The sequence below is a fragment of the Rhinolophus hipposideros genome (genome assembly GCF_964194185.1).
Source record: "Rhinolophus hipposideros genome assembly, chromosome: 3".
Classification (NCBI taxonomy): domain Eukaryota; kingdom Metazoa; phylum Chordata; class Mammalia; order Chiroptera; family Rhinolophidae; genus Rhinolophus; species Rhinolophus hipposideros.
In genome coordinates, this window is record NC_138049.1 from 88,524,994 (window position 1) to 88,547,578 (window position 22,585).

The 22,585-nt window shown below is 39.8% G+C and overlaps 1 pseudogene across 1 annotated transcript in view; it reads left to right on the top strand.

Annotated features, from left to right (window-relative positions):
• The window catches only part of LOC308494447 (large ribosomal subunit protein bL9m-like), a 31,664-nt pseudogene extending 14,112 nt beyond the window's left edge, over positions 1-17,552 (top strand). Inside the window, exon 2 of the transcript in view lies at positions 17,400-17,552. The product of the transcript in view is annotated as a large ribosomal subunit protein bL9m-like (transcript). The remainder of the gene's footprint in view (positions 1-17,399) is intronic.
• The last annotated feature ends 5,033 nt before the right edge of the window (positions 17,553-22,585 follow it).

Consider the following 22,585-nt stretch of genomic DNA (forward strand, 5'->3'; position numbering starts at 1 on the left):
GACCTAGAAGGGGGCAGAGCCATAGATGTAAGGAAGCTGGGTCCCTGAATGACTCAATGGAGCTCTGCAACTCCCAGAACTAATCTGTGTTGTACTGTGATGTGGAGTATGAGGTCATGCTAGTGTGCTGTTCAGATCTCCAGCTGGGAGAACAAGATTTACTATGGCCTCAGCTCTGCCTCACTGGCTATATCACTGTGTTTGTGCCAAAGCTACACTTCCCACAGGCTGCTCCTAGCCAATGACTGAGTGTGGGGACAGAGTCCCAGAGAGCAGTTTCCAGGCTCTCAACTTCATGTGGAAAGGTGCTGGCTCGGGTAGTAGATGGCCATCAGCTGTGACTTTATATTAGCTATAACTAGTTAGCCATTGGCCACTGATATAACTGCCGTGCCTGAGCTAGCAAGGGAAAATTGCAGTTAGCAAAGGGGTTGGTTTGTTGGTAGAGAAGAGGTCGGTGGATTGCAGCTAGCAAGTGGGGTTAGCAAGCATGGATGATGGATTGTGGATCGTGTGGATCCTACTTCTTGTGTCTTGCCCGGCCGCCAGCGAGACTAGGGTACAGGAAGACCCCCTTGTTGGGGTACTGGCGGATATTTGCTTTTGTGTCTCCAACCCAGCCGCCAGCGAGAATATAGTGGTATGAATCCCCATCCATGGCTCCGTTGGTTTTCCTTTTTGGCCTCACCATGTCCTGCATTCTTATGTGGGGACTGGAAACAGGGATCCTGCATGACACTGAGCACGCAGGGATACAAATTCAGGCCCTTTCCTGCAACATACAGGATTCCTCCAGCGGGTGACTTTGACTCATGGATTCTCCACCAACTTGGCTGAATTTTTCTGGAAATTACACTGCAGTCCAGGACTCTTCCTTCCCAATCCTCCTTCCTTGCTCCTTTCCTTCACAGGTGTCAGAACTGCATTGTGGCCTGAAAGCTCTGCTTGCCTCTATTAGCATCTTCCTATTTACCCTTCACAGGCATTTCCCCCAATAAATCTCTTGCATGTCTAATCTCATCTTAGCATGGGCTCCTCAGAAGACCTGAACTAACACGGGGAGAAATATATCTATAGTGTATTATACCATAGAGATTTGGCGGTTGTTTTTTGTAGTAGCAAGCCTATCCCAATGTGATAGTTAAGTTTTGGATATTTCTAAAAGTTATTCTTTCTCCTCTTTGCAACTGCCTTAGTTTAGCCCTCCTGAATTAACTCTTCATCTTCTTGAGTGAGTCTTCTGCATTTAGCCTTCGTTAACCATCCAACTTCATCTCCACGTCACCTTGACAGTGATCTTTCTGCTATGAACCACCAATTTTTAAATACCTATACAAGCAATGAATATATGTTCTTTCACTTACCACATCAATCCTGCAAGGCAATAATTACTAGCTCTATTTTATATAAAGAGAACTAAGACTTAAGAGAGGTTAGATAGATTGCCCAAGTTTATATATCTGGTAACTAACAGATTGGGATTTGAACCCAGATCTGTCTGTTACCAAAATTTGTGCTCTTTTTATTACTCCAGCATTGCTTGGATTTAAAAAACAATTTTTGTTGTTTTGTTGTTTGTTGTTGCTGCAGTATAGCAGAACAAATGACATTTATATGCATTACCTACTCTCTCGACTTTACCTAAATTCTAATGCAAATGTAGCTGGAAACTAAAACAGATAGACTACAGACTACTCAGGGAAGGAGGATTATATTCATAAAAGCATATTATAAATATGTAAGTAAATAAAGTAACCATGTAATGATATTAATGCGCTATGCATGTTTTCTTCATTTGTACTTTCTCTGCTCTTTAAAATAAAATGTAATCACTGGAAAAAAACAGAAAGAAAGTGGAAATAAATAAAAAATTATAAATAAACACAATATTTTGATCTCCACTGGTATGAGAGGTTACATCAGGTATCTCGCTAAAAGCTGGGAAAAGACTAGCTGGGATGAGAGTTATGCATGCTATTCCCACAGCTCTGGTGATAACTCCATTCATACTAACATTTAAAAGCAAGTGGCTCAGAGTGCTGTTATATAAAGGTATAACCAAGTTACTGTTTTAATGTATTAAAAGCAAGTCATTTATAATTTCAATTCTTTACTATTATTTTCAAATTTTAAATGCAACTGATATAGAAGCAACCTCCATCCACGGACATGAGTACCACCACACCTCACGAAGTTACATGCAAATCTGATCATGCCATGTCCTATTAAATACCTTTCAGAGACTCCAAATCCCATTGAAAATAAGGAGTAAACTCCTTAGACCAGCATTCCAGGCCCTCTGTGTACTGGCCCTTGCTTTACCTTTCACAACTGTTTCTATATCCACACTCCACTCCAGGCCTAGCAAACAAGGGACAAGCTCTCCAATGCACCATGTTTGCTCCCTCCTGCCTCTGGGTCTTTGCAAATGCTATCCCTTCTGGAGGGAACATCTTACTCCCACTCTTGTCTTCTGAAAACTGTTAAGAATTGTCTCCAGTTAATGTGTCACATTCTCCAAAAAGCTCTCCCTGAAACCATTCTCAGCCCTACCCAACTCCCAGGCAGAATTAGTTGCCCTCCCCACTTCCATCCTGCCGTCATCCCTTTCTTCCCTGAGGCTCCCACAATACCCTCTTTCATAGCACAGTATTATTATTGCCTATTTACATTCAATTCTCCTCAGGAACTGGTTTGATTCTTGAAGTTGGAGATTGGTTTTATATTAATGTATTACTCTAAAATAGTTAAGTGCTTAGCAAACAAATGTTTGTTAAATAAATGAATGACAAACAGGAGGGAATGAATGATACAAATGTTGTCTCTAGTATACAATCTATGTATGCTTTATGTAATTTATAAGGACTATTCATGTGCTAATTAAAAATGGATTTTGCATCTTGTCATGGGCATCTAAGTGTATTATTAGTTTTACTAACATTTTGAGGTCAGAATTTCAGGAACTGAGAGTTAGATAGAGAAACTTATTTACTGGGACTTATTCAGAGGTCCACAAACTCACTGAAATCATATGCAGGATTGAGTTTGGGTGTATACACAAAAGTTTGCACCTCACACTCGTGTTCTTTCCTATCCGTCAGGTCCACAAAGATTCTTTGAAAGAACAAGTGGAACACAGCCAGGTCTATCCCAGACACGATACTGTGGAAACACTCTGATGGACAATGAGGTGACTGCGTACGGGATAGGTGGTCATAAGAACAATGAGATGGCAGCTCCAAAAAAGGGGTGATTCAGACATTTTAATTTATTGTTGGGTTCCTCTCATCTGGTTAAGGGTGTCACCATCAAGTACAGCATTAAAAATATAACATATTTTCTAATGTATAACATATTTTTTAATGTATGACAGCATCAAAATTTATATTTTCCACCTTCTCTGTTAAGAAGCCTGTGTTTGCCCTTTGCATGCTGTGGAGGTAATGACAGCTGAAAAATGCAAAGAAAAGCTAAATTGATTTACATATATAAAATTGATTTTTATATGTATGAGTACTTGTGAAAGAAAGGACTAAATCTAGAGGTGAAATTTTGCCAGCAGTAGAAAAGAGAGATTTGGAAAATAGCAGTTTGAATGAATGAAACTTAGGAATGAGCTGTCCAAACAGGATTTTCAGGAAGTACAATTTTTTTTAAGACGTGTGATAAAATGTCTTTGGCCACATTTTCACCAGGCTTCAGCAAAGGCAAATTATTTTTCAAGGTGCTGGGTGTCAGATTTATGTTTCTTTTTAGCACAGGTGCCGTGTGGCAATAGGCCTCTAAGCAGAAGCACACAGGCCTCGATTTATTTGTTCAGGTTATACAGGTTTGCCTGCTTGTTCTGCTATGAAGTAGCCTGGAGTCTACGAGTGACAAATCTATTTTTGGTCTGGGTTGGGTAGGTCGAGGGGAGGTGAATCATGAGAAGATAATTGACTGCCTATCAGCAGTTCCACTCACCAAGCTGCTTCCAAGTTTCTATTTGTTTTGTGGGAGGTCTGGGCCATTCTTCAGGTGAGGAATCACTAAGTCTCTAGACAAAAGAACTCAAAGGGTGTCACCATTTTCTTCTGAGCAATTTTTAAAAAAATGACTTCATTTCTTTGATTATTAAAATACAACTGTAACAACTTTTAAAATGTCCGTAGTGGACACTGTAGTGTGCTGCCCAGATTCAGCCCCTCCTTTCAGATCTGTATTCCCTCAGCTGCAGGAAGGGTGGATGGCTGACACACTTAACCCCCTCCACCTGTGATTATCCTCTGTTGAAGTGAGCCACTTCATTCATATTACAGACTCTTCCCAAGACCAGCCTACATTCGGGGACTGGTCAACATCCTTAATTGAGAACAACTCATCAGGGCTATCCCAGTTCCAGAGACCCTCCCTCCTGGAACCTGCTGAGACTGATGTTGTGACAGCATCACAGCTCTACTTCTGTCTGCTCAATCCAGCTTCTTTACGTTCCTATAGATATTGATCCAACAGCATCGTCCAATAAGCCTTCTCTGTGTTAAACTCCACTGCAGAGTCTGTCTCCCAGGAAACCCAGAAAGCAGATGCTAAAGCTGGGTCACCTCTCAGCTGTCTGGAAATAAGGACCCTAGTGCAGGTGGTTGGTAGAGCATGAATAAAGTCAGGTGCATAGCAGTGGTGAGATTGCTGACGTATTCTGTGATGGCAGGCCTTTGGAAGGGAATGCATTAGCTTGGGCAATGGAACCAGTATTTGAGAAGTATGAGGGAGCAAGATATGTCCTACCATCAGATCTGCCACCATTTCCCTTCCTGCCAGTAGACCCATTGTAACTAATAACAACCATTCAGTCACAACAAACCCAGTCAGGGACGCACTGGGTCTGCTAAAGGAGGAAGGGGACTATCCCCTGAAGGAGCTGCAGTGCCTGGCCAGTAGGTACCAACAGAGCAAAGATAGCATGTACAGGATTGGATTCTGAGGGTTTGGGGTCAAGAGGAAATAGAACATAAAGTTGGCTATGGGCATGTTGACTGATATGGAAGCATTCTCCTGGGCTATGGGAATGTTAAGTCCTGGCAGGGACCCCAGTACACCCTGCTAGGCTGGCTCTCAGACACTTGCAGAAAGTGATGTCCACACTCAATGAAGAGTAAATGCCAGAACTCTCTTGTAGATGGTGGAAAAAAGAACCAAATGTCTCAAAGAAGGGGGGCATGCATGAATGGATTTTTTACATGAGCCTGCAAACCCCACCAGGTGACTATTTTCCATGTGAGGGCTCAGAAGACACTCAATGTACCAAAGCAATAAAGAAGGACCTAGTAAGAGGGACATCAGATTCACTGAAAGCTGCACTGGTGGCACTCCTTTATAGTCCACAGCTCATGGTAAGAGATACAATTTCAGAACGGGGCTCTTTGATAATAATGAAGATGGGAATGGCCTAAAATATTAGAGGTCAGGTGGCAGTGCTTAACCATTAGAAGCAAAGTGGGTTCAATTATTGTAGTGAGAGGCAAAGTTGGAGAGGCAGCAAGAGGGGTCTGACCCACAGAAAGCTATGGGTGTGATGAAGAACAGAGCCTCATCATGGGCAGTATAGATGGGCAACCAACAAGAATATTGTTCAGTCTACCCAATCAGAAAAATTAAGGATGAATGATGAAGAAGCTAAGGGCAGCTACCCCAATAAAAATTCATGATCTCTTGCTCAGTTTCTAGATCTGGGTCAGTTTTCACACTCAGAACTCTTGATTGAATGACAGATGACACTAAGCACTAAATAGACAGAATGACTCAGCCAGTTGACATCAGCCAGCCTCTGTGTTGTGCCTCAGTGTTAACCACACACAAAAAATAGCCACGGGGGCAGGGATGGAGCATATTCATGGGCTCAACAGAATGGGCTCCCACTCAACAAGACTGTTCTAGCTACTGCTGTTACCAAATTCCCAACCTGCCAGGCAATAGAGACCAACTCTATGTCTCTAATATGGCACCATCCCTTGGTGGAGACCAACCAGAAATTAAGTGGCAAGCTGAATTCATTGAACTCCTTCTACCCTAAAAGGGATAATAATTCATCTCGTCATCTTGACTGCAATCAACAAATGTTGCAGCTCTGAGTTTGCCTGTCTTATCAGACAGCACCATTTTCCAAGGGCTTACAGGGAGTTTGATCTACTCACAGGGGATCTTACAGAAGATCACACTGGAATAAGGGATACACTTTATAGGAAATGGTGGTAATGAGTATATACCCATGGGATCCACTGGCCCTTTCCCATACTGCACAGATAGAGCAATGGAATGGCTTATGGAGGTGGATTTTGTGCAGGTCTCAGCCCATCAATACTATTATAATACTACCAGCTGGAAATGCCTGGGGGCATTCACCAGGGCCCTGGTGAGCTTTCCACAGAAGTCTTCCCCTTTCTAAACCAATGTTGGACTGACCCTTACGGTTCTTATGATTGCAAGATGCCCTTCAGCAATAACTATCAGGAAATTCTGAAGAAAAAGTTTATTACTTACAAGCCCTGGAGCATACATGGCATGCCAGGGGGCACATAGCAAGGTTGCTGACAGAGTGGAGAATGAGGGCCTGGGGTTCTGCTCTTATTGGGGTTGTAAAATATAATATTAAGGAAGCCACTTCACAATGGAATTGGACCTACCATCCCATAGGAACTGCCTTGCATGTCTTACTCCTCAAACGTTTGGAATGTTAAAACTAGGCGAAATTGGGGGGCGGCCGGTTGGCTGAGTTGGTTAGAGTGTAGTGCTCATGACACCAAGGTCACTGGTTTGATTCCCACATGGGTCAGTGAGCTGCGCCCTCCACAACTAGATTGAAAACAATGACTTGACTTGGAGCTGATGGGTCCTGGATAAACATACTGTTCCCTAACATTCCCCAGTTAAAAAAAAAGAGGTAAAATAACTTTTGGGCTGGGCCTAAAGCAGCACTGTATCCCAAATAACTGTTTGTTATGACTACTGGACTAAAAATTAAAGGCATGTTTTAGAACTAGCTATGTTAGCTCATCTGTACCTATAGAAATTTCTTCCTTAGCTTATTAACACCCATAGAAATTCCTTCAATTCAGATAATTGTTCCCCTTCTCTTTCTCGTAAACACCCCTTGCCTTCTCCTCTGAATCAGAACATTGTTTGGGTTTCTGCCTGAGTCTGTACTTGCTGAATACCTATAATTTTTGGCTGTCAAGTAACCACTGGTTCTTCTCACTTTGGCCTTTTATTTTTAGGTTAACAGGGTTGAGGGTGGGGGTGTAACACTTTGCAGGTTCACTCTTTGTTGGTGAATTTAAAACATAAGAGTGGGAATTTAAAACATGGGGAAGAGTGAACAAGAAATAAAAACAAAACAAAAACAAAAACCAAGTTGCCCAAATGGCTAGCTATTTAAATCAACCAGAATCTCTAAAACAAAGGAGCCTCATTGGCTTTGGGGAATGGGGGCGTGAGTGTAATGGCCCTTGATCTAGTCCTGTGGCTGACAATGTGTTTCTTCAGGAGAGCCAATGTGTTTGTTTGAGATAGCTGATGCTTCTTTGAAATAGATTCCTCAGCAAATCAACGCTTACGTCAGGCACTTGCATTACAAAAAAGGAAAGCTAACTGTCAGTGTACATTAAAAGGTGCAACTGAGAGGCCAGCTTGGAGGTAATGCCTTACAGAATAAGCATATACCCTAAATCAGTAACCATTATGTGGTATGCTGTTCCTCGTAGTTAGAATATGTGGTTCTGAGAACCAAGGGCTGGAAGTAGGAGTGGCCCTGCTTACCCCACCTCCCAGGGACCCACTGGGAGAATTTTGGCTCCTGTTCCACCACTCTGGACTCCGAGTGTAGACATCTTGGCTCCCAGGTGGAAGTCATTCTACCAGGGTACACAGCAAGCATCTTATTCAAGTTTCCTCTGCTCACTTCAGTTTCCTCATGCCAAGAAATCAGCAGGCATGGAAAGAAGTTACTTGCCTGAAGGGGTAACTGATTCCTTATCTGGAGGAAGTAGGACTGTTGTTACATAATGGGAGCATGGAAGAATCTATCTGACCCTAGGTGATCCACTTTGTACTCCCTTGTAGCACCTTAGCCTGAGAAGGGCCGGGTTACCCGGAGCTCCTAAGGATTTTTCCCACTCAGGGAAGCCACCTACACCAGCAAAAGTGCTAGGTAAGGGTGAGGGGACTCTGTCACACATGCTAGAAGATGGAGAAGAGTGCTAGGTGGGGCCTTGAGACCAATCGTGGAGGTGGAGGCTCTAGTTTTTCCCATTAATCTTCTTAGAACTTTCAGGGAACGATGCTCAGCAGGCTGGGGACAGCTGCCTCACCCAAAGTCACATCTGCTTCCCAAGGCCAGTCCAGCTTCAGAGATCCTGCTGGGGTTTCTCTGCAGTCCAACTTCCCCTCCATCCACTCCCGCTGCCACCCCCCAACCCCCCACCCCCACACCCAGGTGCTGATCCCGAGGGTGCTCCCGAAAAAAACCGTCTTACATTCATATCTCCATCTCAGAGTCTGCTTTCTGGGGAATCCAACTTGCAAAAGGTTTTAATTGTATCAATCTCACCTCCCTAATACATTTATACATTTATTTCTTTTTTTCCCCTGTATTTCTCCTTAGTTGACACATATTTTGGCTTGGTTATTATCTTGGTGTGCATGTACTTTTGTATTTATATTTTAACTTAACACTATGTCATAAAGTACTCTTTTCACATATTATTACATAGTATTCATAATGAGACAGGTTAGCTAGCATGTCCCTAGGTAGACAGGGAGGTCCCTGGTGGAATAAACAAAGACAATCATATCCTAAAACTTCAGGTTTTGAAATCACTCCTTTGCTCCAGGACATAATGCAACAAGGCCTTGAGGTTAATCACAAAATTCATTTTGGCCTGACAAATGGAATAGATCTGATAGATAAAGAGTGGGTTACTTTGCTAATTCCTTTAGGATGGGCAAGCAGAACAAACCCGGTAGATTAGAAGGCACCAATTCCCTTCTTCAAACAAGTTCCCTTCTTCAAATAGCTCCCCTTCCCCAAGCAGGCAAGGGAAGGTATAAAAGTAAGAGCTTTTGCCTCAGTCATGGGGCACCCCCATTCGGGACCCTCTCCCGCTCGGGAGCTGCAACCTCTTCTCCTCTAATAAACTATCCTCTTTTTAAAACTTTTTGCCTCTCCCTGCTCCGTGTGTCCATTCTTTGGCTTCACGAGATACGATCCTGGCCCGCACTCAGAAACTGCTAGCAGATCCAACATCACCTACATCAATAATTATAATTTTAATATCAGTATAACAGTCCCTTCAGTTGATGTGACATAATCTTTTTAAACTACCCATCTAATTGTTGGACATTTAGGTTTATTTTTCTTATAGAGTACATCTTATAGATGTACATCTTATAGAGTACATTCTTTAGAGTACATCTTAAAATTAATATCTTCCCTCAGATGGCTATCTTCTTCAGTTAAATTAATTCCTTACGTAAATCCTGGGAAGTAGGATGACTGAGTAAAAGGGAGTGAACATCTATCTTTAGGTGTCTCGGTATCTGTTACCAAATTGCATTTCTATAAATTGGAAGGCACTCTGTCACCACCATTGCCAAATTAGGAGAGAACTGAAAGAATTTCTGATGAATAAAATTCAAGGAGAAACAACTTGATAATCTATTGGGAAGAGCAATAGACTTGGAGTCAGTGGACATAGCCTCAAATTCTGGCTGAGTCAGTTACGACTTGTGCTATTTTGAGAATGTTTGAAACCACTAAAAAAATTGAGCGATGTCAAAGTAAGCCAGACCCTACTTTAATTCCTTTTTTTTTTTTTTCGAAGAAGGTTGGAAATGACAGAAACCAAAGACAGAACTGGTGAGAAGGATTTTTAGTTTCCCTTTATGTCCTATAAAATGCTGTGTCAAGCAATATCCAGACCTATTGTGTTTTCCCGAAAATAAGACCTACCTAGACCATCAGCTCTATGCGTCTTTTGGAGCAAAAATTAATATAAGATCCGGTCTTATTTTACTATAATATCAGTTTAATATAATATAATATAATAATATAATATAATATAATATAATATAATATAATATAATATAATATAATATAATATAATATAATATAATAACCGGTCTTATATAATATAATATAAGACCAGGTTTTATGTTAATTTTTTGCTCCAAAATATGCATTAGAGCTGATTGTCCGCCTAGCTCTTATTTTCGGGGAAACACGGTACCTACATTACTTCTGCCCTCTACCTGGAGACTGGAGTCCAACTCTCCAGGTTGTCCAGGGCACTGGAGTGGACCAGCAGAGTTCACTTAGCACTGGGCAGACAGTGTTTGGTGATAGAGAGGTTGGTTGGCATCTGAAGTGGACAGCATGGCTGGCAGAACAGAGAACCAGCCCAAGGTGAGAAGGTGTTCAGACCTAAAAAACACTACTTTATGTTCTGTGGTTTCCAAAAGTTAAAGGAAATAGGGCTAGTTTGACATTAATGCCAGTTAAAATTAACAGACACTTTGTAAATGATATTTACTTTTTCCTGTTTAGGATTGGATTATTGATTTTTCTTTAATTTTTCACCAAACATTTACTGAGGCACTAAGCTAAGTGCTGGAGATATCAAAGTTAATAGACCAGTTCCTTCTCTCAAGAAATATCATAATTAACAATGGAGACAACAGATTAAAAGATTATAACTACAATATGTAATTACAACTATAAGACAGTGAGTATAGTAAGCGCAGTTGTTAAAGTATACACAATGTCTTCTCTTGTTGTGAATTAATGTGACTTAGAGTTTTAGTGTTTTAAAATATCTTGTATTTTTGCTTATTAAGCCAAATAAAGAAATTAGAGACTGAAACATTGGAAAACTGGAGGGAAAAATATCCTCTAAAAATGATAAAATTGAATATCTGAAAACCCCAAGAGAATTAACTAGAAAACTACAATAAACAATAAGAGAATACAGTAAGGTGGTTGCATTCAAAATTAATAAACAGAAATAATTCATCTTCATATATACAATCAGTCAGAAATGTACAGAAAAGACCTCACTTACAAAAAAATTAAAAAGATAAAATAACTATGTATAAATTTAACAACAGATGCATAATATCTACATAAAGAAAATTTTAGAACACCAGTGAGAAACTCTAAAGATAATTTGAACAAATGGATAATCATAGCATATTCTTGAAGATGATAATGACTCAACATTATAGAGATGTCTGTTCTTTCTAAATTAACCTATACATTTAATCCAATCAACACCCCCCAGATTTAACTAGCAAACTGATCTAAATTTTATATAGAAATATAAGCGAGCAAGAATAACTAGAAAAAAAATTGAAGTTACTGAGAAGGGACTAGCCCTAGCATATATTATAAAACTATAATTTTTAAAACAGTATACTACTAACATATGAAGGACTAGATCAATGGAGCAGAATAGAGAAGTCCAAGAATGACCCCCAATACATATGGAATTTCATATATAATAAAGGTGGCAGAGGGATGCATTAGTTAATAAGTGGTGTTAGGAAAAGAGTAGAGAGGATGCTGTGGTGTGCCATCATATGAATGCTGTTTGCTGAAGGTTCCTGGCTGAGTCCCTCCCAAGGAATTGTTCTCAGCCAAATGGACCTGCCTCATCCAACATTACACCCCTAGGGTCAGTCGTATCCAAGGATGGGTTCATAAGGGTGTACCAATGCCTGGCCCTCTTCTCTCAATTTAAGACAACTCTGAAAGGCCATTTCAGGTCCAGCGCTCATGGAATTGGCTGAAGCTTTGTTGCCACTGCATTTCAACTTGACTTCTCCCTCTGCCCCATTTTTCTTCCTTCACTCCCTTATAGGTATGATTCCTGAGAGAACTCCCCAACAAACTTCTTGCACTGAAATTTCTGTCCTAGAAAATGTCCCTTGGGGAACACAGTCTTCAAAGTGTCTTTCTTCTTTTGTTGGAGACAAACCTCACATATTCACCTAGAATATATTTTACCTGAATCAAAACTTCAAATGTAAAATTAAAAACATTAAATGATACATGCAGTGGAAGAAACTAGAGAAGAATTCTTTATACCTTTGGTTGGTCTGAGGAAAGAGTAATGATAGGGAGTATATAAAATGGAGTCACTTTAACCAAGGTGCTAAAATTAACGTTATGAAGGCTGAGTCATAAGGGAAGACTCCATTCTTGTTCAGACAGCTATGGAAACTTAAAACTTTTTGAACTTTCCAATCCTGAGTCAATGTATATACAGGCAACCCTCTGATTACTCCCAAGGACTCACGTATCAGGCCATGTGATTATTTCCTGACGAATTCACATATGTATACAGTTGACATCCGTTATTCAAACCACTGGGACATGACCATACCACTTAGCAACCATCATCCTAAACTGCCTGCCATCTGACTGATAACCATCCTGCACCAATCCTAGGGCTAAGAATGCAGGACTAATAATTATCAAGAATGTACTTTTTGCTATAAGAACTTTTAACTTTTCTTTCTTCTTTGGACCACTTCTGGGCTTTTGCCTAGCTGTATTTCAGTTTGCAAACTCTAAGACCCCTGAATAAATCTCTTATCATTTATTTCTAGCAAAGCCTCCAGAGTCTTTTAAAATTTGTTGCACACAGCAGAACCCCTTTTTTTAAAAGATGGACTTCTCTGCATCAAAATAAAATTCTAAGGGATAAACAAAATGTAGCATATACACACAGTGGAATGTTATTCAGCTTTAAAAGGAAGGAAATTCTGACACATGCTACAACATGGATGAACCTTAAAGATATTATTTTAAATGAAATAAGCCAGTCACAATAGACACATACTGTCTGATTCCACTTATATGAGATACTTAGAGTAGTCACATTCATAGAGACAGAAAGTGGAATGGTGATTACCAGGGCTACGGGGAGGGAGAAATGAGGAATTACTATTTAATGGGTACAGAGTTTCTGTTTGGGATTTCTGTTCTAGAAATGGATAGTGGCAATTGTTGTACAATATGATAATGTTACCGTCGAGTGGGCCTTCCTCGGCGCAGTGTCTCGAACAAAGAATTGAACTAGACACAGAAATAAAGTAGTGAAGGAGTAGTTCATTAGGAGAGATAGTACACTCCAAAGAAATAGGACCCGAGGAGCAGTAGAGAATGGATCAAGAGCCAGTATTAGAAGAAAATTGGAGCTCTCCAAAGAGTTTGGAGCGGGCCAAGCAAAAGGATGGTTTCAAAAGGCTCAAAGGCTCAAAGTCCCAAGGGGCCCAAGTTGGCATTATTAGGAGAAAAAGTACACTCCAAATGGTTTGAAGCGGGCCTCAAGCAAAAGCAAGGCTCAAGAGGTGCTGACTGGTGAGCACTTGGAGTTTTTATCCCTGTTTTTCTCTAGAATGGCTGTTTCTTTCCGGGCATGAGACCACTTGATTGACACCTGTGATGGACAAGAGGCTATTACCTCATCTTTTTAGACTGTGCATGTTCCTTCCCAGAATTCAATCTGTTATAATGATATTAATGAACTTCAGGGCATATATATGATATTATAATGATGGTATAATGAGGCCCAGGTGAATGAAGGTCATTGTGGCCTTTACTGTGCAGGTATGAGTGACTAATTTAATCCAGTTGGGTATTTTGTACCCGTTTGTTTCTTCATAGGGGTAGATAATTATAGTGAGAAGGGGAAGTTTTGGGCAGAGCGGGGAGGACTTTTGGGCAGTTGCATTCTGTGGGTTATGTTGCACGTGCAAGGATGCAGAGACCCGATGCTTATCTCTAACTGCCTGTCTTGTTTTCCCTTGAGACGTGATCCCCGTAAAATCTCTATGGAAAGTTGAGGAACAAGAGGTCTCTTCTTCTGTATCTTATTCCTGCTGGGCAGGAGTGTAGAGCTGTCCCTACCTATTGGGGGATTCACGGAACTCTCGCCCTGTCTGAATCTTAGATGAGAGGAAGAAGTTTCGAGATCCACCTGGAAGACAGTGCTGGCTTCTTTCGTTGGGACTGGTAATCTTGCTGGGGTATCATCTGTATCCCTAAGGCCCCTAAATGAGGAAAAATAGATTTTGGTTAAACAAAGTTAAACATGTTGGCCCTATCATCTGTATCCCTAAGGCCCCTAAATGAGGAAAAATAGATTTTGGTTAAACAAAGTTAAACATGTTGGCCCAAGAAGCAGAACCCAAAGCCATCAACGCAAGGTGGCTGTGTGATAGCAATTCTGTTTAGCTTCAGGGAGCCTGTGGTCTTCTCCTCTGGTTAATCCGGTCATTCAGGCGGCGATGTTCACCCAGGAGCCGGGCCTGGAGCAGGGGCACGGGAATTCCTATGATTCAGGCTAGACGCAATCTTCTGTTTGAGATTAAAAAGCTGATTTGAAAGGTGATTAAGATCAGGAACTAGGGAGCTAAAAAACTGGGGGAAAGGAAGCTTAAGGAAAAGGAAACTTAAAATCCCTATAGGAAAGAAAATTTAAAAATTTTTCAGTGTGGGGGAGTCCTGCTTGCTTGGCCCGTATCATTAACTGTTCTTAATGCCACTGAAAAAATGATTAAAATGGTAAATTTTATGTTTTATATATATTTTCCACAATAAAAAAGTAAAATTCTTTTGACAAAACCTACCAAAGTGAAAAGAAACAAAGTATTTGCAACTTCTATCAGAACAAAGGGTTAATTTCCTACAAAGCAATAAGGAAAAGACTCAAAACACAATAGAAAAAATGGGAAAATGATAGGAACAGAGAATTCACAGAAGAAATAAAAATGGCTCTTAGCTATAAAACATGTTTGACTTCACTCACAAAAAGAGAAATACAATGCAAATCACATTGAGTACCACCTTACACCTATTAGGTTAACTGAGATTTTAAAAAAAGTTTGAGAGGTAATGTTTATTGTGTTAAGTAAAAAAAAAAAAAAGTAGTGAGACTGTGCAACAGGGAACATCAGTGGAGCATTTCCTCTTTTACAAGCAGCAAACAACAATCAAACCACTCTTCCAGGTGGTGTCACATTCCTCATGGTTATCCTGAGAAACTGGCAAGTTAGACCTGAAGGGTGTGACCAATACCTAGACAGGGGTATCCAAAGACAATCTGTTTCTCATCCTGACTCTCTAATTCTGAAACTGGCCAAAGCAAAGACCTCTTGGTGACACAACAACCATCTGCGTGGGGACAAAAGTGTTTTCTGCTCTGATCAGAGGAAGAATTAATCAGCTATTTTGTGTTACAGACTTCTCAGTCAGAATGCCAGAGTGGCACCTGAACTGTGGCCAATAATCCATTGCAGCACCTCTTAAATTTGTAAATAGTGGCTTCAATGACTGTGAGTTTTGAGCCTTAAATACGCACAAATAAACTAGGTGGCTATTTAATATTGGACATGTTGACCAGTATTTGTAATACAAGAGATAGGATATATGCATTATTTACAATGTCCTGTGAATTCAATCTTGTAAGATTTATGAGGTGGGGGATGTGTTTATACTTGAATTAAATTAAAAATAGTGGCCATCATCTATCACGTACACTTAACCTAAACTTTAAGGCCATAATTTTCCATTTTTACAGCCAAGTATGCCTTTCTCCCTCAAGATCATTCCAAAGTCACCAAATCATACCTTTGTTCTCCCAGGACATTTTGTTTCCACTAGGTGGTTCCACTTGGAAGGCTATCAAACCTGAACTTCATCAGGGATGTCAGTTCTGCAACGCAGCCTCTAGCCCAGTTTTCACACCCTGGAAAATTCTATGACTTTCCCAATATTTTGAAAATAAATCCGTTTGTGCTTAAATTAGCCAGAGTTGGCTTCTGTTACTTACTACAGAGAACCCTGACTGGTATAGACCTCTCATACATCAATTTTCTTATGTAAAAATGGGAGTAGGGTTAAATATACATTACTATGAGTTAATATGTCAAAGAAGTGATATAAAATCCTTTATTGCAAATAATTACCAAGAAAATTATTTTACATTTAAAAATGAAATTAATTTGAGTGGAAGCACAAAAGACCATGAATAGCCAAAGCAATCTTGAGAAAGAAGAACGAAGCTGAAGGCACCACACTCCCTGATTTCAAACTCTACTACAAAACTATAATAATCAAAACAGTATGGTACTGGCATAAAAACAGGCACATAGATCAATGGAATAGACAGCCAAGAAATAAACCCATGCATATATGGTTAATTAATTTACACCAAAGGAGCCTAGAATGTAAAGTGGGAAAAGGATGGTCTCTTTAATAAATGGTGGTGGGAAAACTGGACAGCCACATGCAAAAGAATGAAACTGGACCACTACCTTACACCAGATACAAAAATTAACTCAAAATGAATTAAAGACCTGAATGTAAACCTGAAACCATAAAACTCCTAGAATAACATATAGAAAAAAATCTCCTTGGCATAGATCTTGGCAATGGATTTCTGGATTTGACACAAAAGCAAAAGCAACAAAAGCTAATATAAACAGGTGGGACAACATCAAACTAAAAAGCACAGTAAAGGAAACCATCAACAAAATGAAAAGGCAATCTGCTGAATAGGAGACAGTATTTGCAAATCATATATCTGATAAAGGTTAATATTCAAAATATATAAAGAACACATACAACTTAATAGCAAGAAAACAATCTAATTAAAAAATGGGCAGAGTTGCTGAATAGACATTTTTCTAAAGAAAATATACAAATGGCCAACAGGTGCATGAAAAGATGCTCTACATCAGTAATCATCAAGTAAATGCAAATCAAAACCACAGTGAGAGATGCCCTCACCCCTGTGGAATGGCTATTATAAAAACAACAAGAAATAATAAGTATTGGCAAGGATGTGGAGAAAAGGGAACCCTTGTGTGGGATTGTAAATTGGTGCAGCCATTATGGAAAACAGTATGGAGGTTTCTCAAAAATTAAAAAATGGACACTATATGATACAGCAATTCTACATCTTGGTATTTATCCAAAGAAAATAAAAACACTAACTCGAAAGTATCTGCACCCCCATGTTCATTGCAGCAGCGTTTACAATAGCCAAGATATGAAAACAACCTAAATGTCCATTGATGGATAACAGGATAAAGAAAATAAGAAAACGTGGTATATATACATACAATGGAATATTATTCATTCATAAAATATGAAATCATGTCATTTGTGACAGCATGGGTGGAACTTGAGAGCATTATGCTAAGTGAAACGTCAAATGGAAAAAGACAAATACTGTATGATCTCACTTATATTTGGAATCTAAAAAAAACACACCTCAGTACCCCATTCGATCATCAATGGATACAAGCGGGTGCTGGCTTTGTCTGTGGAGACTGATTACACCTTCCCACTTGCTGAAAAGGTCAAGGCCTTCTTGGCTGATCCCTCTGCATTTGTGGCTGCTGCCCCTGTGGCCGCTGCCAACACTGCTGCTCCTGCTGCTGCTGCCGCCCCAGCCAAGGTTGAAGAAAAGGAAGAGTCGGACGAGGATATGGGATTTGGTCTCTTTGACTAATGCCCAAAAAGCAACCAACACAGCCAACTTGATTTGTGAAACAAGGAAAATAAAGGCATACTTCTCTTAAAAAAAAAAAAAAAAACAAAAAAAAAAACACCAAAAAACAGAAACAAAAAAAAAAAAAAAAAAAAAAAAAAAAACAGAAACAAACACCACCCCCCCTCAAAAAAACCCCACAAAGTCATAGAGAACAGATTGGTGATTGCCAGAGGCAGGGATTGGGAGTTGGGGACAAAATGGGCAAAGGGATTCAAAAGGTACAAACTTCGAGTTATAAAATAAGTAAGTCCTGGAGATGTAATGTACAGTATGATGATTATAGTTAAAATACTGAATTGTATATTTGAAAGTTTCTAAAAGAGTAAATCTTAAAAGTTCTCATCAGAAGAAAAAAAAATTCTGTAACTATGTATGATGACCAGTGTTAACAAGACTTATTGTGGTGATCATTTTGTAACATATACAAATATCAAGTCATTATGTTGCAACCTGAAACTAATATAATATTTCGTGTCAATTATACATCAATTTAAAAAATTAATAACAAATAAAAAGGAATAAAGAAGAAAAAATGAAACTAGGCCTCTTGCTTATTTCTTTATTATTCTATTTTCTTTCCATTAAATCTACATATACTAAAATAAGAAAAACTAATGTCCCTGAATGAATTGAAAAGGCATTCATTTTCAAAATAGCTGTATAATATTGTGGTAATAAAAATATGATACCTTGAACGCTATGGACATTAAAATTATGATTAATGAAAAGGGTATTAGTTTTAAAAATGTTTTAAAAAGCTTTGCTCTTCTAGGAAGAAAGATGATATAAAATATAAGATATTCCTATTTAAATATGTTACAATAGACATGTAAAGGACTGAGACACATGTCCACACCCAGCTATGAGAGATGGCAGGAAAAGTAGTCTATTCCAGGGGGCGAGGTGATCAGCTGATCCTTGAGGGATCTATTATACGGATGAAGGGGAGAATGGACATGTGGGTCTCTGTCACATGAGTTTCTTCCATGTCAAAAAATACGAACAGTATTGTCATTTTTAACAAATATATAGACATTGATATTTCAGTCTCTTTTAATTCAAGGTTATTTTAGTATCAGCTTATGTTTTACACAGAGGAAGCATTTTTCTCACCTCATCAGAGCTCTATTTCAAAAGAGAAACTTTTAAGTTTTTTTAAGGAACTTTTAAAACTAGACAAGATGAGAAAACATAAGGAGAGGCCCAGTCAGGGGCCAGTGGTAACTCCAGCGGCACTCACAGCTTTTATAATTAGTGATTAGTGCTCAGTAGGCAGATCATGCTGTATTAGGCAGCACCAGAAAAAACGGCAGCAGTATTTGGGCAAAAAACACAAAACATAGACCTAATTTTCTCCCTTTGTGCCCCTATTTTCTATCCTTGTAATGGAGGTTGAATAACTGTGTCTTGATTTAGAGAGAAAAATGTACACTCATGGTCTAATTACCTCAGATTCTCAATGACAAAAAATAATACAAAATATATTTACAGTTCAAATTGTTCCAAAGTTTTGAAGGAAATGTATGCTTATGTTTTCACATTTTTTCCAGTTAAAGCTTATGTAGTGTATTAATGTCAGTTTGTCTACATTTTCTCACTTCTGTCAGCTATGGTTCAGACCTTGAATACTTAGAACTTAATAAGATGTAGTGGTGGGTATAAACGAATGAAAAACAGGATCCCTGCTTTTGAAGAGCCCTTGGAATCTCAATCACGGATGACTGCAAGGATCTGCAGATGGTCTCCCTGAGCCCCATCTCTGTTCTTTGTCTATCCTGCAGCTTATCCCCCTCTGTTTTCATCATGTCTCACCGCAATTGTCAATGGCTCCCCATTACTCTCAGAACAGCGTTCAAAGACCTCCACAACACGGTCTGAACCTACCTGTCTAATTTAGTCTTCCACCATTTCCAAGTGGGAAAATGGCAGCCAGGCTAGTGTGTCAACCTTTCTGAGACCAGCAAACCTATCTTTACAACCAGGCTTCTCCTCATGCTGCTCCCACAAGCACACCCAGACCCACTCCTCCATGTATCCCAATCCCATCTATTCCTCTTCTTCTTTGAAATGCTCTCAGCTCCTTCCTTATAGGTCCATGTCTCTTTTCTGATTTCTCTCTCTTTTTTTTTCCTTTTTGAGACTTTATTTTTTTAGAGCATTTTTAGGTCCACAGCAAAATGGAGAGGATGATCCAGAGATGTCTCACATATGTCTGCCCCCACACATACAGAGCCTCCCTCATTATCAACATCCCCCAGGGTAGGATATTTGTTAACATTGATGAACCTATATTGAGGCATCATTATCACCCAGAGTCCATAGTTTACATTAGGGTTCACTTTTGCTGTGGACAAATATATAATGACATGTGTGGGGACAGAGCCCCAGAGAGCAGTTTCCAGGCTCTCGGCCTCATATAGAAAGATGCTGGCTCAGGTAGTAGATTGCCATCAGCTGTGACTAGTTGGCCATCGGCTGTTACCAGTTAGCCATTAGCCACTGATATAACTGCCGCGGCTACGCTAGCAAAATGCTGGTGTAGTGGCGTGGAGTGGTGGAATGTGGGTTATGGATTGCAGAGAGGCGGATTGCAGCTAGCAAGTGAGGTTGGTTGGCAGAGACAAGTGGATGGTGGGTTGCGGATCGTGTGGCTCCTGCTTCCTGTGTCTCCAATTCAGCCGCCAGCAAGACTATAATGGTATGACTCCCCTATATATGGCTCCGTTGGTGTTCCTTTTTGCCTAGCTATATCCTGTGTTCTTATGTGGGGAGCGGGAGCTAAGACCCCGCCTGTCACCCCGCGTGACAACATGTATATACCATTATAGTACCATTCAGAGTATTATGATTTCCTTTTAATTCTAGGCATTTTCACATTGTAATTTACCTGCTTTAGGAGTGTGTGCCCTTCCCCTCTTATTTATTAAACAAATGCTTAATGAACATTTATTGTCTGCTAGACAATGTGATTGATACTGGTATACAGCAGTGAACAAAACAGACCTGGTTTTTACCCTCCTAGAGTTTATGATTGAACACGCAAGATACACTGTAAGTAAACAAACAAACAAACATAAATTTCAAGTGATAAGTGCTGCAAAGGTGAAACAAAAAAACTAAAAAACATTAGAAAGTTTTGTATGAAAGAATAACAGAGGGGACCTAATTTAGATGGGGTGAAGGGTGGGGGTAGGGTGTGCTCAGGGAAGTTCTCTGAGGAAGTGACCGTTAAACAGATAAATGTCTATTTAATGAATGGATAGGAGTTAGGCAGCCAGGAGAAGGGTGTCAGGAAGAATAGCCTAAGGAATAGCATTTACAAAATCTCTGAGGTAGAAAGTGAATTTGAGGAACTGAAAAAAGCGAGGGAGGCAAAGTTAAGTTGGGAAAGATGAACCGCTCCTAACCAACTGTACCTTGGACTCCTTAAGCCCAGGGACCCCATTTGATCTTGTATATTATTTTCTCTTTTCCCGAATGGTCTAAGTACTGAGACTGAGCGTAGTACTTAACAAACAGTAGATACACCAATATGATGATGGTTTTGAGTAACTGTTGATTCACAATCTTACTAAGAGATCAAGAATGACATAGGAAATTAGAATAAAGTATGAAATAACGCATAATTATTCCGAGCTGTGTTAAGACTCTGGTAGGTTCTAGGCACTCTTACTCTCAGAAGCTCTACTACTCCCACATCATTCAAAACATGTTAAAATGAACCCACTGTTTACATAAAATATTATTCTTATGTTACCACCTAAGAATAGAGTTAAGTTGCACTGAACTGCTTTTCATAATGTTAAATTTGTAGAAATTTAAAGATACAGTACATTAATTTTTATTTTACAAGTCATTTTTTTTCCCTAGCTCTCAAGCATTTCTTTAGACTCTCGAAGGAACTGTAGGTCCTGAGCACCTGGCCTGATAGGCACAAGGCGCCGTAATCAACAGCTGAACTGGGGAGAACAAACAACAAATGTTACAGGATTTAGAGAAAAGAGACATCAGTAGGAGCAGGAAGGCGCACGTGTTATATATCTAGTAACCTGTTGATTTTACCTGGCCAAAAACTGCAGCTCCTAGAAAACAGGAAGTAAGAGGGCACTGCTAGTCTGAGCTTAACTTGGACCCCTAAGCAGAAGCTAGGAGGTCAATTTGAAGCACTAGGAGTCTTGGTAAGAAGCAACAAGGTCTTCTTAATGTTTGAGGCACCCAAGCACAGACAGATTTTATAAAGACAAAATCAAGCTATTCAGAAAAAAAAAAAAAAAAAAAAAAGGAAAGAAAAAAAGATAGATCTGATTACCTGGCCTGAGACACTGAACAAGAAGATGTCTCCAGAGGGTAAGAGAACTGTCAAAAACCCCACACTGAAGATACAATGAACAATGGGAAGCTAAGAAGCTGAGAGCTGGGGAGCCTCCGTAGGCTGAAATGCAAATTCATTAATGAGGTCAGATTGTAAAAAGGCCACACTGGGAAAAAGGGCGTAGATGCAATGCAAGTGTCTTAGTCTGTTCAGACTGCCAAAATAAAATGCCACAGACTGGGTGGCTTAAACAACAGAAATCTATTTCTTATAGTTTCACAGGCTGAGGAGTTCAAGATCAAGGTGCTGACAAAGTAGGTTTCATTCTGAGGCCTGTTCTCTTGGGTTGCAGGTGGCTATCATCTTGCCGAGTGTTCACATGACCTCGTCTTTGTGGGCACAGGAGAAAGAGGGAGACAGAGCGAGAGCTAGCTCTCAGGTACCTCTTCCTATAAGGGGACTAATTCCATCCGAGGGCTCTACCCTCATGACCTCATCTAACTCTAAGTACCTCCCAAAGGCCCAATCCCCAAATACTCTCACATTGGGGGTGAGGGCTTCAACATATGAATTAAGCAGGGGCATAATTCAGTCCCTAGCAGAAGGATCCTCCTTAAAGAGGACCAGCGTGGGCCAATATTAGAAAAAAATAAGCACTTTTTTCTTTTTAAAAGCATTG